Source organism: Lithobates pipiens, unplaced genomic scaffold (genome assembly GCF_037356315.1).
Source record: "Lithobates pipiens isolate NorthernLeopardFrog02 unplaced genomic scaffold, aLitPip1_a1.2 Scaffold_19, whole genome shotgun sequence".
Lineage (NCBI taxonomy): Eukaryota > Metazoa > Chordata > Amphibia > Anura > Ranidae > Lithobates > Lithobates pipiens.
In genome coordinates this window covers 209584067-209599142 of record NW_027507764.1, presented here as the reverse complement: position 1 = coordinate 209599142, position 15076 = coordinate 209584067, and the positions used below count along the sequence as shown (strand labels likewise).

The following is a 15076-nucleotide window of genomic DNA, read 5'->3' as shown; positions in this document are numbered from 1 at the left end:
AAAAATTGGGCCTCTTCTGCATGTTGTGGCTCAATACCATGGCCGGCAAATAAATGAGAAGCATGCCCCACCTGCAGAGGAGGCACCATGTCCGTGACCACCACTTTTCACTGTAGACACAAAGGCTGCTTGCCATCTTTTAGTGGCCTGTGAGCATCTCTGCCTTGTTGGCCTTTTGGACATGATGAGGATTTTTGTTGGGGGATTTTTATAACTTTTTATTATAAAGTGTGGGATGAAAATATGGTGCTTGGGTGCAATACTTTTGTGCTTGGTGCACTATAAATGTGTGTATAATACACTGTATTATACACACTGCACTACACTGTGTTATATACACTGCACTACACTGTATTATATATAATGTACTGCACTGTATTATATACCACTGTATTGTATATAATCTACACTGCACTGTATTATATATTCTCTGCACTACACTGTATTATATATTCTTTGCACTACACTGTATTATATATTCTCTACACTACACTGTATTATATATCATGGCGGGGATAAAAGCACTTGTTGCATTATCTTTCAGTGGAGCTGTTGGTCTGACCTTTCTCATGCTTGGATGTGCCTTAGAAAGTTACAAAGTTTACTGGCCTCTGTTTGTTTTGATATTCTACGTCATCAGTCCCATTCCACACTTTATCGCCACGCGACGCAGCCAGCAGTGCCTGTCGGGAGTTGGCTTACTTTTTCACCACTGGAATTGTAGTTTCAACATTTGGCCTTCCATCATACTGGCCAGAATAAAACTGCTGTGTGTCCATAGGAGCATAATATTGCCTGAGTGGAACATTTTAAAGGATTTATCTTCTTTGCTACTTAAAGAGGAAGTAAACCCTTCCAAACAACTTGGACCTATAGGTAAGCCTAGATTAAGGCTTACCTGTAGGTCCAAGCAATATCTCCTAAACTTATATGGTTTAGGAGATATTTGCCCGAAAATGGGCACCGCTGTCTACGGCGCATGCGCCGTAGACAGCGGCGCGCAGGCGCACTAAATGCAGCAAATCCAAGAATGGATTTGCCAAATTTGTCGACTCCCGTGCGCATGCGCGGGAGTGACGTCATCGCGGCTTCGCCGTATGGCAGCGGCGGAGCTGCGAGACGCGACTCCCGTGCGCATGCGCGGGAGTGACGTCATCGCGGTTGCGCCGCTGTGATTCGTCGGAGCTGCGAGACGCCACAAGCAACATGGATGCGGCGGACTACAGGGGACAGCGGCGACTTCGCTGGCTCCTGTGTCAGGTAAGTGACACATAATGAGCTACTATGCGATGCATAGTAGTCCATTATGCCTTTACCTTTGCAGGGAAAAAAAGAGGAAGTAAACCCATCAGGGTTTACTTCCTCTTTAAACCTTGGCTGGGTGATAAGCCATTGGTGGCATGTGATCTCATATAAGGGATCAAAACAGCTGGTAAGCGGCAGTATTGGTGGTGGTGGAGGATCCTTGCTCTCTTTTTTATGGCACTTCTTCGTTGGTGTTGTGTGTAATATCATAGTGGAGACTCTATGGAAAATTGTTTCTCCTGGAAAATGGACTAATTAACTCTTTACACTCAGGGAATTTTTTCAGAGACAATATCCTGATTTTAGTGGTTGTGGTGTAAGTTTTGTTTTTATAAAAAAAATATTTATAATTGTATGTAATTTCTTATATTTTTGCACTCAACCTATTTCATATGGTTTGACACTATATGGTTAATTGAATAACGGTTTATCACATTATTTCTTATTTTCTATATTATGCTATATGTATTAGATATTATATAGCTGTTCACTTATTATAGCGCAGCTTTTTCGAAAAAAAAAAAATACTGTATTATATACTCTAGACCGCACAATACAATAACTACCCTGTCTAATCTCCATTTATAGACGCTATCCACAGCCGCCGTGTAAGCAGGCTTATATAGGGTGGGGCATGGACCCTGCCTTTGGCCAATCGTGGTGCTGTGATTGGCCAAAGCATATAGATCAGGTGCATGCTTAGGCCAATCACCAGCCTTCAATGTACTGCGATCTCTCAGTGCATTAAGGGGCGCTCGTTGGTGGACGAACCTCCCTCGAGCAGCCCATTGGTTTGTTTGTTCTACAAACAAACGAACACCTAATGTTCAAGTCAAACATAAGCCCGTCCCTAGTGCTTCGTGTTCTGCAAGATCTCACACTGGTGTATGACACCTATATAGACTCATATTTTGAGGACTTATACATTTGTTGAATTTGTTTATGCACAGACTTTATCTTATAATATTTACTTTTTATATGTTTGAAAGATTTGTATGTGCTACTATGGACTGCTATTATGGACTGATGATATTTTCCCTTTTTTGGTATAATGTATTTATTAAAGTGTTACTAAACTCAGTAATATGAAAATAGTTCATCTGCCCCCCCACCCCCAACATGCCCACAGCTTATAAATCTTCTTTTTACATAAAAATATTGCCACTATATACCTTTTTAGCTGATCTGTATACCATGGTCGGTGATAAACTGTACAGTTTCTCCAGTGCTGAGAATTCAGGTAGGATGAGACTTCCACTTCAGCCTGTATACACGCCCACATGTGTGATGACAATATCATGTGACCTGGCTATCTCTGAGAACAAGTAATTATTCTCTCCAGCATAAAAGACGAGCAGTGGGTGCGGGCAGGGTTTGCAGAAAAAAAGTACTGTAGGCAATACATTAATGAAATGTCTCTGTAACATTTCAATAAAGTAAAAAAAAGGTGAATAGTGCATTGCTCCAAGATTGGCACTGTGGCAATCCCACTGGACCTCATCGCACACCGCAAGCCCAAAATAATACTTTAAATAAATTAATAGTATAACATTTAGGGTTGAGCATGTAGGCTGTTTACAAAATAATATGAAGTGGGTGACTGGGGACAAATTTATTAAATAAATACCTTCTTCAGCTCTGTGTATACAAAGGAACCTAGGGGAGCTCAAGTCCATAATGTGGATCATATTGACATAGCCCCAAATGAACCATTATGGCTCAAAATTGATATGGTCCAGAATTATTTAGACAGAATAAAGACCAGATAGCATACACCCACTGATCCTAAAAGAACTGAGCTTTGTCATTTCTAAGCAATTGTTTCTGATTTTTAGGGGCTTTTTAATGACTGGCATAGTACCACTGGATTGGCATGAGACCAATGTGGTACCTATATTTAAAAAGGAATCAAAGTCTTTCCGAAGTAATGATAGACTTGTTAGCTTAACTTCTATAGTTTGGAAGATACTGGAGAGTTTAATAAAAGACCACAAAAGATGAGTTTTTGCTAGAAGAAATATTTTAGGCAATAGACAGCATGGATTCATAAAAGATATGTATTTATAAATAATATAGAGTCTAGGATTAAAAGTGCCAATTGAGTCTTTACAGATGATGCCAAGCTATCCAGTGGAATATAATTACAGGATGTCTTCAACTTACAAACCAACCTCAATGCACTGTTTAACAGATAAGTTTGTTTTTTTAGAAATTTAAATAAATGCCCATTTTTTATTTTTGCAGGTAAAAGGAGCCTGGAAAGCACTGTATCAGTGATCAGCAGATTGCTGATGCCATGCAGGTCTCCTGTAGACTGTCAGTGTGACCTGTCTGCCCATACATCGTTCATCGTATGGGCAGGCAGTTTCACACTGACAGGAATGCTCAGCGAACTACTACAGTGCTCAACAATGCTGTGGTAGTTAATTGAGATCTACAGGCTGACACCCACAAAGGATGTGGGCACTTGTACTTCATTACCGTATATACTCGAGTATAAGCCGAGATTTTCAGCCTCTTTTTTGAGGCTGAAAGTGCCCCCCTCGGCTTATACTCGAGTCATCGCTGTCTGTCTGCCCGATCAGCGTGTCGAGCAGACAGACAGCGGCCATTCTAGGATTCAAAGGCCGCGGCTCCGTCGGTGATAGACGGAACACTGAATTTCCCAGCAGTCTGTGTTCCGCCTATCACGGACATCCTCTCATCCTCGTCCGTAGTATGAGGATGAGCGGACGTCCATGATAGGCGGACCACTGACTGCTGGGAAATTGAGTGTTCCGCCTATCACGGACATCCGATAGGCGGAACACTCAATTTCCCAGCAGTCAGTGGGAAATTGAGTGTTCCGCCTATCACCGACGGAGGCGCGGCTTTTGAATCCTAGAATGGCCGCCGACGAAGAGCTGAAGGACGGAGGCTCGGCTCGGGACGGGACGGGCCGGACCGGACGCAGGCTGGACGGACGCAGGCTGGACGGACGCAGGCTGGACGGACGCAGGCTGGACGGACACAGGCTGGACGGACACAGGCTGGACGGACACAGGCAGGCTGGACACAGGTAGGCTGCACGGACACACACACACACACACACACACACACACACACACACACACGGATGCATGCACACACACACACACACACACACAGGGATGGATGGACACACACACACACGGATGCATGGACACACACACACACACACACACACACACACACACACACACACACACACACACGGATGCATGGACACACACACACACACACACACACGGATGCATGGACACACACACACACGGATGCATGGACACACACAGGGATGGATGGACCCACAGGGATGGACGGACACACAGGGATGGACAGGCATGTCTCACCCTCGGCTTATACACGAGTCAATAATTTTTTCCAGTTTTTTGGGGGTAAATTGGGGGCCTCGGCTTATATTCGGGTCGGCCTATACTCGAGTATATACGGTAATTCACAGAACTCTGTGAAGGAATGATGCGGCTGAGTGGTCGGAGCACCGCACAGCTGCACTCTTTTCAAAAAATGGCAAACTATTGTTGCTGGTGGGTGATCATTTGCTACGGGGGGGGGGGGGGGGTTAATTGTTGCTGGAAGGGATTTAATGCTTAGGGAAGAGTTTACTGTTGCTGGCTGCTGGAAAGTCTATTGATGCTGGCTACTGGGGGATCTGTTGTTGCTGCTGGGGGTCTATTGTTTCTGAGGGGGGTAATGCTGCTGGTTGCGGGGGATCTATCCATACCGGATGCTAGGTAGTGGGTGTAACCAAGGGCCGGTGCTCAGAGGTTGGTAGGGGCAGAACCAAGGGTCATTGCTCAGAGGTGGATACAGGGTGGAGACACAAAGTGACTTAGAAGGGGGGAGTTCCTGCACTTATTCTCTAAGGAAAAAAAAGCCCTGTTTATAAGTAAAGTTGATCCAGGGAAATACCTGATTGTCTCTTGGGGGATCAGGAAGGAACTCCCTCGCTGGAGTAAATTGGATCATGCTTTATTGTTTTTTTTGTCTTCCTCTGTGGGTATAGGATTGTGTAAATAAAGGTTTTGATTTGTGTATTGATTCTGAAACATTTAAGATTTTTACAAACAAATAAGCTTTTAATACACATGTGGTCAGGTGTACTTCCAGAACAGCTGGTTTATAGTATAAATACACTCTTCCATATATACAGTCATACATACAGTATAACCTCTTGTGTGTATTGCTCTTGTTAGCTGTTAGAAATTGTCGTGATGGGTTCTATAATATAAGACTTGGCTCACCTCCAGATTTCAAAAATATATAAAAACATCCAAAAACAATACATTGGTCAAAAAGACAAAGGTAAATTAAATAGTGTTAAATAGGATACATTCATGTAGAAAAATAAATACCCTTTTCTACATCACTTTTAAATTATATATTCATTATAAATATTAAGAAATGGTTAAACATGTGTTAAATTTAATTTAATTGCACTTTCTAACAATCTTTGAGCAAGTAGATAGATTCCTTCACATTTACCTGGACATAAAGTAAAAGGAAATTTGTAAAATTAGGCCAGCAATAAAATGGTAACAGAGGTTTTTTAACTTATCTCTAATTCCTTGTTGATTTAGCAAATATTAGTGGCAAAGAGATGGCTTTTTCATGTGTAGTTATTGTCCATAGATTTTTGGCAAATGGGTGGCATTTCCATATATAATTATTGTTTACACATTTATTTCCCATCATAATTAGAACTACAGTCATCTCATATAAGTCTTTTTAAACATAATCAAAATATTCAAAGAAAATCAAGTAAATGTCCCATCCAACACATGTCTCCAGGACAGGAAGTGAGAAGTTTCTCCAGACACCATTTAAAACTTGATTAAAGCGGAGTTCCACCTGACATGCCACATTTTGTATGTAATTTTTTTGAGGGGGGAGCAGAAACCCTCTTTTTAGAGGGTTCCAGCTCCCACTTCCTCCCAGGGCTCAGTGGCGCTTGAAGGGAGATCACCTCTCACCCTCCCTCTCTGCAATCACTATGAACCACAGCGCGCAGCGTGGCTCGCACATGCGTGGTGCCTGGTGCCTGGCTGTGAAGCCACAGCTAGGCTCCCACAGTGACAATGCTGGTGCCATAGAGAGGAGGGGGAGATGAGCGAGGCTTCATTCCCCCACATCGCTGGACCCTGGGACAGGTAAGTGTCCAATTATTAAAAGTCAGCAGCTGCAGTATTTGTAGCTGCTGATTTTTTTTTTTTTTTTATTGGAACTCCACTTTAAGGTTCTAATCCTTCCCCACGCTACCCAGAAGAAAAGTTACCCACTTGCCAATGGCGCTATGGCCGAATGACGGCTACAACATAGTCCTCTAGTTCTGGAAGGGAGTTAATAGATGTCTTCCCAGAACCCCTCCCCCTGTGTGCCTCCTGCAGTGTGCATCGTGCGCACTCTGTGATCGCTATGTCCTTCGGACACAGCTGATCAAAGATCATGGTAAAAAAGAAGGGGGGGGGGAAGAATGGGCAAACAGCACATGTGGGACTTTAAATGAGGATACATCTAGTGTATCTCCATCCCTAACATAAGGGAATTGAAAAGGGAATTGGGACTTTAAATTAGGTTCCAGACCTGGTGGGGGTGTATTTAAAAGAATCACATGTCTAATAACATGGACAGTGTATAAATGTAAATACATGGATCATAGGATTGCGCATAAATATACATATATAGCATGATCATAAAGAGACACATAATCATATCAACTTGGAAACTCATGACAATATGGCAGTACATATCTCTAACATGGTACATCAAGGATACAAATGATATCAACTTAAAAACACATGACAATTAACAAAAATCCATGAGCAATCCCCATGAAACCATATACACGTATACACTATTCTAGAAGCAGCACAGTGCATCAAATGGTACAGTATGAGTAAGTGAAAGCACAATAGCTTAAAAACAGAAGATTGGGTTGATTGCTGGTGATGGTATGTGTCGGCATCCTAAATTGCCCGACACGTTTCGTGTTAATACACTCATCAGGGGCGGATGCTCCCAAATGTCTAAAAGAGATTGGAATATATTAGATAAGATATGACACTGAGCATAGCAGGCAGGGGCAGATCAGCCTATCCTGAGTACTTACATATGAAGAGTAGATAATGGGAGTGTGCTACATGTAGGATAAGATCATGGTAAAGGACCAATCACAGAAGCCCTTTACCATGTGATCAGCTGTGTCCAAACACAGCTGATCACATGTAAACAGACTTGCTGTGAGAGTAAAGGAGAGCCGTTAACAGGCAAGGCAGTCAGGACATTGTTCACACTAATAATCAGGGCACTGATCATCAGTGCCCTGATGATCAGTGCAGCCCCATCAGTGCCCATCAGTGCAACCTATCAGTGACAATCAGTGCAGCTTATCAGTACCCATCAGTGCCTCCTCATCAGTGTCCATCAGTGCCTAGTCATCAGTGCCTATCAGTACCCTCTATCAGTGTGTCTATCAGTGCCCATCAGTGCCACATATCAGTGTCCATCAGTGCCACCTATCAGTGCCGATCAGTGCAGCCCCATCAGTGCTGCCTATCAGTGCAGCCTCATCAGTGCCGCCTCATCGGGCCCATCAGTGCAACGGCACTGAAAGCTGAAGTTTGGCTTTGTCAGGAAGGGGGTAAAAGTGCCCAGTAGGCAAGTGGTTAAAAACAGTTTTTTTATTATAATTATTCTTTATTAAGATATACTGTGTAAGATAATCAGCATACTATGAAGAGTCTTCAAAGTGTGTTAATATTTAAAAAATTGTGATGAATGTCCTTTTTTTCTAAAATGTATATAATGGTGTTTTTTATTGAAGTCATGTATTCTAGTGGGTACTGTGAAGTCTAATTATTAGTGATTGGCTCACTATAGATAGAGCTGACTGCACTAAAATTAAATTGTATTTCTGCAAGGTAATGAAGTACTGTATGTTCACTTGTTTACCGTTTGCACCTGGTATAACTGGGTAGATATAAGATTGATGTATACAACACAACTAAAATATGCTCGTCATTGTTGACTGATGTACTTAGTGTACTGTATGTCACTACTGTATATTGCTCTTTATTACTTACAATAAAAATTTTATTGGAAAAAAAAAAAGATTATTATCCAAGCAGTTATCTCTCAGTTTTGATAGATGAACTGACCTATATGTGATTAAGCATTGAGAGATCTGCAAATTTACAGGCACCGTTAGATTGACAGATAATAAAAATAATCATAATAATAATAACTGCGTTTGTAATCTCAGGAGACTTCTGAAATCACTAGACACCAGATGATGAGATCTTTGCATAACTTGACATTTATATATTATGAGATTTTAGCCTTAAAATAAAGCTTTTGTATCCAAAATTGCATAATCAATGGATGAAACCTCACAACTGTTCATTAGTAATTAAACAGTGCCCAGAATAAGAATGAAGACTGCCCTGTTGTCCCAAAATAGTGGGAAAAAAAATTTCAGAGGAGTGACAACACTCGTCATGGCGCCCCGAGGATTTCTCACAACTTTCTTGTTACTAACACCATACATGCCAGTTTCACAATATCAGATAGACAATATAGTTTATAGACTCTGTATAATCACAAAGGATGTTATCAGCTGTCGATGAGGTCCTGTCCATTCTGAGACATAAGCCATTTCCTTTTTCTGAGACCTACCATCCTAATGTAAATCTATGGAATGGATGATAAGCTGTGGAGAACATCCCTGTGGTCCCCCGCCTATCTTCACACCAAGAGGCATATTTTCCACAATAGCCACTCTCGGAAAGTCTTCCTACTTGGGACTCTGCAGGAATAAGTTAAAAGAACTCTGTATAAATGGTGCTAGTAAACTTCCTTTTACAGTCCCTCAGGGAAATGGCGACTGTAGCAAATGACTATTTTAGGTCTGCTTTTAAGTGAAGCCAGACTTCTGTGTGTGGAGCCATGGAGAGAGCAAAAGAGAGTTAGGGAAAGCGTCAGACAGCCTATCAGTAATTCCCTGTCAGAGATTAACAAGCAGGAAAGGCCTGTAGTCTACACTAGTGATACCAAAGGCTTCCATTACTCTCACTAATAAAATATTTGACTCTTTCCTGCAGAAAGGCGGCTGTGATCTCACAGCTATTAAACTAATGCTTGAGATGGGATATAATATTTCTGCTAATATAAACAATCAAATAAATTGTCTTGTTATGGATGCACCTAATATTACATGTTTATATCTAAAATGAATGTTATAAAAGGTATGAAAAATTACATACAAAATGAGTTTATTAATTTGTAACATTCCAAAAATGTCATCAAATTAGCCCAAAAAAATTAGGGAAGAGTCACGCTATTGCATTGGTGCAATACAGGCTTTTCATTCTGTATGCCCCCAATGCCCCCGCCAATGGACATGTGTTAATCCATTTTTGGTGCATTTTGGTGCATGAGGATGCTCATACAAATTAATGGGCTGGCTTAACACAATGAAGGTTAATGCACATTATAACAATCAATGGTGTGAATAGGCCCTAAATTGTTTCCTTTAAAAATGTGTAAAGAAAAAAAACATAATTTAAAATGTAGTTTTATGTACTGATCTAGCATAGCCATGATATTTAAAAAATATATTGTGAATTTTAAGTACACTTACTTGCCTCTGCAAGAGAAGACCGATGCTGGCCATATCAGCAACAATGTATAAACATACATGCGTTTCTGATACATACTGTATATGTTTGTGCAACACAAAAGATATTGTGATTTTGACTGCGTCATTGTGTTTGTAATATACTGTATGATTGATGGTTGACTTACTAAAACTGAACAGTGCAAAATCTGGTGCAGCTGTGCATGTTACCCAATCAACTGCCAACTTCATATTGTTCAAATGCTTTGACAAAAAGAAACCTGAAAGCTGATTGGTTTCTATGCAAAGCTGCACCAGATTTTGCACTCTCAAGTTTTAGTAAATCATTCCCTATTAGGGATGCGCTTGGTGTTCAAGTCGAACGCATGAGGTGGAACTCAACGTTGGCCATGCTGCAGCAGCTGCACACGCAGCAGAGGGTCCATCAATGAGTACCTGTGCGACCACGGCACCAGGACAGGGTCAGGGGAGCTAGTTTTTTTTTTCACCACGCCAGTGGGGCATGATCAGGGATGCATGCACTGTCCTGTCATCATTTGAGGAGGCCACGAGGATGGTGAGCAGTGACAGTGCATGTCTCAGTGACACTGTACCTCTTGTCCACCTGTTGGAGCACACGCTGCGTGGAATAATGGACAGGGAATTGAGGCAGAACAGAGGCAGGAAGAGGAGGACTTCCTTGCCTCTCAAGGCCTCCTTTATCCAGACAGTGTTCCTGCTGTCCCACCCATCACACAGGAAGAGGAGGAGGAGGAGGATTGTGTCAGCATGGAGGTGGAGCCTGGCACTCGGCATCAGCAGCAGCAGTCTTTTAGGGATGATTTACAGTCCCAAGAAACACGTGGACTTGTACGTGGCTGGGAGGAGGTGGTTGAGGATCATGGTGCCCAGAGGACTCTGGACCTAATGCCTCAGCTAACCTATGCTGCCTTCCTCCCTGATCCTGCAAAGCCTGCGGAAGGATCCTTGAATTCTTCGGATCAAGGAGAGGGACAATTACTGGCTGGCCACTCTCCTTGATCCACGGTACAAGGGTAAGGTTGCGGACCTTATCTTGCCATCACAGAGGGAGCAGAGGATGAGACATCTCCGGAAGGCCTTGCAGAAAGGTCTATGCAATGCGTTCCCATCGCCAGAGTCTGATTTACATGGTGCAGGAATACCTAGGGGCAAGGTCAGACTTGGACACCTTTCCCACCGAAAATCCTCTGGCTAACTGGGTCTTGAGGATGGATCACTGGCCAGAGCTTGCACAGTATGCAATTGAGCTACTGGCCTGTCCTGCATCCAGCGTTCTTTCGAAGCGCACCTTCAGTGCTGCAGGAGGCTTTGTAACCGATCACAGGGTGCGTCTGTCCACCGACTCGGTTGATCGACTGACCTTCATAAAGATGAATCAGTCTTGGATCACCACCAGCTACCGAACACCTGAAGCTGATGTAACCAAATTTTTTTTTTTAAATGTCACATGCCTTCATGACTGCCTATACTGATGTTGAGTGACTGTCCTGTTATGTTGACTGACTATCCTCTTCCTCCTCAATGATCCTGCTGATAGCTTGGAAGAACATTTTTGGTTCTGGGTGATGCCACCAGCCCAATTTTTCAGCCCCTGTTTAACAGTGGCCTGTAATTACAATTTTTGATGCAATGCTTTGCAGCAGGGCTCATTCCTGCACTCCAACTAGAGTATATGGGAGAGGTTGCAGTGTCGTGGCAACAGCACCAGTGCCTAAGGCCCAATTTTTCAGCCCCTGTTTAACAGGGGCATGTAATACAATGTTGATGCAATGCTTTGCAGCAGGGCTCATTCCTGCACTCCAACTAGAGTATATGGGAGAGGTTGCAGTGTTGTGGCACCAGCACCAGTGCCTAAGGCCCAATTTTTCAGCCCCTATTTAACAGGGGCATGTAATACAATTTTTGATGCAATGCTTTGCAGCAGGGCTCATTCCTGCACTCAAACTAGAGTATATGGGACAGGTGGCAGTGTTGTGGCACCAGCACCAGTGCCTAAGGCCCAATTTTTCAGCCCCTGTTTGACAAGGGCATGTGATTACAATTCTTGATAAAATATTTCACAGCAGGGCCCGTTCCTGCGCCCACCGAGTGTAACTGTGAGGACTTATAGTGTTGTGGCACCAGCACCACAACCACAACCACCATAAGCTCAATTTTTCTACCACTGTTCAACAATGGCATGTAATTACAATTCTTGATATAATCGTTCACAACAGGGTGCTCCAGCACCCACCAAGAGTCACTTTGAGGGCTTACAGTGTTGTGGCAACACCAACACCTTAGGCCCACATTTCTGCAGAGCATATAGGGCAGGCCCCTACTTTCAAACATCCAACCTACAAACATCTCCTACTTGCAAACGGAAGGAGACAACAGGTGAGATGAAAAAAGACGGACGGCCAACAAAAATTATACAGGGGTGATAATCCTTCCCTATGTTTTCCCTGTGTTACATCAGAGGGGGGCGGGGTCACCCATACGTGATTGGGGAAGCCAGGCTTCCCCACTTGCATCAGAGGGGGCGGGGTCAGGTGACGAGTGGCGCCGCCCTCCTCATATAAGACATGTCAGGCTGCCGGGATCCCGCAGTGTCTCCACCAGTGGAGACAGAGGAAGGATGGATGGACTGCGCTGCGCTGGACGGAGAGATCACTGATCGCTGGATCAGATCAGCCATCGCTGGACCCCGGAGAGATGATCATCCGTCGCTGGATAGCAAGAGTGGATTACCACCGCTGGAATCTTTTTTCAAGGACTTTTTCAAAAGTGTGTTTGTCTTTTTTAACATTATTTTACACTTTCTTTGTGAAATGGTAGTGGTACCCTTACCATTTCAAATGGGGGGGTGGGATCTGTGGGTCCCCTTGTTAAAGGGGGCTTCCAGACTCTGATAAGCCCCCCGCCCGCAGACCCCCACAACCACTGGCTAGGGTTGTGGGGATGAGATCCTTGTCCTCATCAACATGGGGACAAGGTGCTTTGAGGGGTCTGTGACCCCCAAAGCATCCTCCCAATGTTGAGGGCATGTGGCCTGGTATGATTCAGGAGGGGGTGGCGCTCTCTCGTCCCCCCCCCTCTTTTCCTGTGGCATGCCAGGTTTGCGTGCTCGGATACAGGGTCTGGTATGGATATTTAGGGGGAACCCCACATAATTTTTTTTTTATTTGAAATCTGAAAGGCCTGGTAATTGAATTTGGGGGAACCCCACGCTTTTTTTTTCTATCGATGACTTTCAATGAGTGTTCTCTGTATTACGGAAGCCGACAATTCATTATAGCCGCGAGTGATTTTAAATGAATTTTTTTCCTGCAAGAAATTACACTTTGTGCAGGGACAGTTCTAAGCACGGGAAACATGCACCCATTTACAGGCATACTATAGACACCCCCCAGGTATGAAATTTAAAGGAATATTAGACATTTATTGTTTCACTTTAAGCATTATTAAAACCACTGCTCACGAAAAAACAGCCCTTTTTAAAACTTTTTTTTGCATTAATACATGTCCCCTGGGGCAGGACCCAGGTCCTCAAACACTTTTTAGGAGAGTAACTTGCATATTAGCCTTTAAAATGAGCACTTTAGATTTCTCCTATTGACTTGTACAGGGTGTTCCGCGGCTTTACGAATTTGCCGCAAACACCCCAAATTGTTCACTGTTCGCTGAACAGGCGAACAGGCAATATTCGAGTCAAACATGAGTTTGACTCAAACTCAAAGCTCATACCTAGTCGGTGGCACACCGCCCCAACTCCCCATCGGTCGCAGGTAGGCAGACTCCTACTGGCAGTGGGCAGCAGCCAGGTTGCCTGTCCTTTCAGCCAATCGGGTGACCAGTGTCAAAACCAGCTTCCTGATTGGCCGGGAGGAGGATCAGTGTTACAAGAGCTAATAGTGATTCGCTGTTGTAACACACCTGAGTGGGCTCGGAGTACACTATCTGTGACCCAAACCCAACCTATATTGAAGGGTGCTTCAAAAAAACAGCCCCTTTACATTGGAATCCATGCGCCGATGTACTGAAAGGGGCTGGATAGAGGAGGTGGCAATGGATGGGGGTGGCACTCGTGCACTCTAAATGGACTGGTCGCCCCTGCTATTGATTCTGACAGAAATCTTGTGAGTTGTTAACATGCTGTGCTCTTTGCCTTTGCAGATTGGTATCAGTTAGCATTGTTCCCAGCTATATCAGAACAGATCTACCCTATGCTATGAAGACGAGGAGATAGAGAGGTGCTCTGTAGCCCTATCCTAGGTTGACAACAATGTTCCTCCATAAATATGGTATAGGGACTGAACATTGTTTGCCTTCAGCAGGTGAAAATAAAGGTAAAAAAGTCAGAAACTTTAACTGAGAACTTTACTTTTCTAATCTGGCAACACAATATGAACTCATTAAGCTGGAATCCACAGCATGATCAAAACCAAAGAGTGCAAAATAAATATATTTACTCATCTGTTTTTTTAAATGTATATTTTGATTCATTTGGAAGACAATTAATTTAGTTTGATGTGGAATATCTAAATTTGTGTGCTTTCTGTGAACATGTTTTCAGTAATTATTCATTTAATTTAAGCTACAATCACCCACAAAAATGTATTACATAAACAGATATCAGGGACACAGCCTTTTACTTGACTTGATTTACTAGAGAATGTTCATTTCCTAATGAGAATATTCACTTTCCCCAATAAATAATGTAAAGTTGAGCCAACTTCAATCATCCAATCATTTGCAAGCAAAATCCAGTTTGTTTAAATAATCCTTTAAAAGACCATGGTCATTCAGTCAGCATAGCTGTATTATATTTCCTTCATCTTCAAATTGGAATTGATTTAGGGAAGGGTAATGTATTTTCAGCTAAGCGAAAAATTACCCAATCATGTGCAAGAGAAAAAAAAATGCAGGGCTATTGTTTATCATTATGATTGCATATGATTGGATGTCTGATTTCAGCACACCTTCAACTCATTCAGTAAGCTAAGTAAAAATTCACCTTCTTTTAATTTCCCTCACACGCGGTTGAGTATTCCTAGTTAACACAGGTTCACCTTATTTACTATCATTTACTCTGCAAAG

At 42.9% G+C, this 15076-nt stretch overlaps 1 pseudogene; it reads left to right on the top strand.

Moving 5' to 3' along the window:
- Positions 1-506: 506 nt before the first annotated feature.
- Positions 507-14211, top strand: LOC143998040 (leptin receptor gene-related protein pseudogene; annotated as a pseudogene).
- Positions 14212-15076: the final 865 nt, after the last annotated feature.